This window comes from Bidens hawaiensis, unplaced genomic scaffold, assembly GCF_021521415.1.
Source record: "Bidens hawaiensis isolate Kalapana, Puna unplaced genomic scaffold, B.hawaiensis_p1.1 tig00056069_1, whole genome shotgun sequence".
NCBI classification, from domain to species: domain Eukaryota; kingdom Viridiplantae; phylum Streptophyta; class Magnoliopsida; order Asterales; family Asteraceae; genus Bidens; species Bidens hawaiensis.
In genome coordinates this window covers 33,726-36,820 of record NW_027500114.1, presented here as the reverse complement: position 1 = coordinate 36,820, position 3,095 = coordinate 33,726, and the positions used below count along the sequence as shown (strand labels likewise).

The 3,095-nt window shown below is 35.7% G+C and overlaps 1 pseudogene; it reads right to left on the bottom strand.

Moving 5' to 3' along the window:
- Nucleotides 1–280: 280 nt before the first annotated feature.
- Nucleotides 281–1,081, bottom strand: LOC143601324 (ethylene-responsive transcription factor TINY pseudogene; annotated as a pseudogene).
- Between the last annotated feature and the right edge of the window lie 2,014 nt (nucleotides 1,082–3,095).

Below are 3,095 nucleotides of genomic sequence, written 5' to 3'. Positions count from 1 at the left end.
TATGGCATCATGGACCATGTTCATCCTAAAGAAATAAAAATCCATTGAAGCATCAAATCTCACCTTTGCATCAAATATTTTTCAAAAATATGTCACTTATTTATTTCTTTTACATATTTTTTTAATTATTTTTATTTCTTTACAACTGTTTAAAATATAAAAATGGGAAGTTGAGACTAATTAATGTAGAAGCATTATATGAAAACAAAACAAAATAAAACAGAATCCCATAAACTATAAGGGAAAATGATATTAAAACACACCAACCATATGCTATTTATTAATGTTGCCATAACAAGGTATCAAATAAAAACCCGCCGGAAGTACACGGTGGCTCACCGCCGAAATACTCCGGCCACGGCGGAGATGAGTAGTAGTCCCAAACTGAGTCAACAAACACAAAAGCTTCACTTGACTCGGCCGAGTCATAACTCGGTCCCAAACTAGGCAATTTTAATATTTCGTGACATTTTTCAAATGATGATGTGGATGCTGACGTGGACGTGGATGAACATGATGACGTGGAGGGTGTTGATGGTGGTGTTGTTAATGTTGTGGTGGTGGTGTTCAGGTTGAGATGTTTCATTGCTGCTGCTTTAGTGGCAGCAGCTTGAATGTGACGTGGCGCACATGTTTCGGGTCGAGGTAAAACATCGGCGAGTTCGGGGAAATTAAGGATCGCGGACTTTCCTTTAATGGAAAGTGCCGCGACGTCGTGTGCACGTGCGGCCATTTCCGGGTTAGAAAATGTGCCGAGCCAGATCCGAGACCTTTTTTTGGGTTCTCGGATCTCGGATACCCATTTGCCCCATGCCCGCATTCGAACCCCTCTATAAACCGGGTGCTTAGAGTTGTTGTTTGCTTTGTTACATTCCTCGTTATCCGTGTCCTCTCTGACCCTCTTTTTCTGCTTTTTAGAATTTACTGGGTACGGTTGTTGTTGTTCTTCAATCAACTCTGGTTGTTTGACTAATGCAGTGATGGTTGACTCCGTCATTGCGCGGGTACTAACTTGTAACCAATAAATCTTGAAATGTGTGACCCGACCTGACTCGAACCGAATTGTAAACAAGCTATAGAGAGAAAGAGAGAAGTGTGAAGGGGTTGTGAAATATAAATGCAACCACAAACTTTAAAAGTGTGTGGTGTGAGGGGGTTTATATATAGTGCAAGATAGATATATGTGTGTGTATAGATGTAGAGAGAGAAGGTTTGAAGGGTACCCATAAATTTTTTTTAATATTTCTTTATTATTATTATTATAATAATAATAATAATAATAATAATAATAATAATAATAATAAAATTAGAGGGCATGTGAAAATGAATTTTAACGAAAGAAAAAATGGAAAGAGAAGTAGTATCTACTTTTTTAAGTAGGTGGTATTTGCCTGCAAGTACTGAAATCATTTAATAGTATGCCATTTTAGATGACTTATATAATGTATATTATTCATACATATATTATACATCCTATATATTCAAGACTGTATTAACTATTAAGTGGTCTTGACTCTTAATAATATATGATCTATTTTTTTTTTAATTACATTGCTAGAAGGGTCAAATAATTTAACCACCTTACCATCAATCAAAATGGTATATTTAACTCTTTTGTATCTAGTCTAGAATATATTGCTTAAAGTTGGACGATTATAATACAATGATAGATAACTGAACAAACTCAGATTATTAATGGTGGTGTAAGAGAGAAAACAACATAGTTTTGTTACAAGCATTAGACTTCTTATTGGAGATTTGGAGCTTCGTTGGACTTTTTTCTAATATATTATTTTTCTATGTTTGGTACTTTAGAAAAAATGAAATTGTTTATAGATGGTCAACCAGTTTTTATTTATTTGTGGTTAGTTTGCTTTTGGTGAAGCCCACTGGTCAAACAAACAAATTTAAAGCTTAAATATTTCTTTTTTTTCTTATTTATCTAACAAATAATTTGATTTTTATTTAACAACTTAGTATATTTATTATGGATATTAGTTTTTAATATTCTCAACTTTTCCTTATTGGTAGATAACACTCTCAATTTTCGATTTGTTACCCATCACTCCCAACTATCACTCTATTTTCCTGTACCACTCCCCGTCTAAATGAACACTAACCTCGTTAATGTTTTGGACTAAAAATGTCATTCAAATTAGTTGAGGGGGTAAAACAGAAATTTTATTTTTAACACACAACCTCCATTTCCGGTGACCTCGTTTTTCCGGCGATCTCGTTTTTTCCGGCGAATTTGAGTTTTCCGGCTATCTCGTCTTTCAGAACACCATATCCATCATTTCACCGAGCTTCACATATGAATTTGAGTTTTCCGGCGAGTTGCAGGTTTCCGGCGAACGCCATATCCATCATTTCACCGCCCACCGCCCCAAAACCTCACCCCCCCCCCTCGGCCACCACTAGTGTCTCACCCAGCCACCTTCCGGGATCGCCTGCGTGCCGGAAAATCAAGTTGCAGGTTTTCGGCGGGCACCATCTTCATCACATCTCCACCGGTGCACAATGTTCATGATCTCCATCACCTTTTTACACCTCTGAACCATCTCCATTTTCTGAAAGACGAGAAGCCAGAAAACTCAAATTCGCCGGAAAAAATGAGGTCGCCGGAAAAACGAGGTCACCGGAAATGAAGGTAGTGTGTTAAAAATAAAATTTCTGTTTTAGCCCCTCAACAAATTTGAATGATAATTTTAGTCCAAAACATTACGAGGTTAGTGTTCATTTAGACGGGGAGTGGTACAGGAAAATATGGTGAAAGTTAGGAGTGGTGGGTTACAAATCAAAAGTTTGAAGTGTTATTTATCAATGAGGGAAAGTTGGGAGTGTTAAAAATCAATATCCCTATTTATTATTCAAAAAAATAAAATACATCATGCTGAAAGAACTTGGCTCTTAAATAATTTTATATACGAATATTAAAAAAATATACAAAACAATGTATTTAGATTTTTATAGAAAGTTACAAATTCTTTTTTCTTATGAAACACGTTGGACCTTTTGTAGTCTTTTTATAACTTTGTAGACTCCAAAAAAAAAAGAAGAAGAAGAATGCAATATGCCAATGTGCAACATTCCTC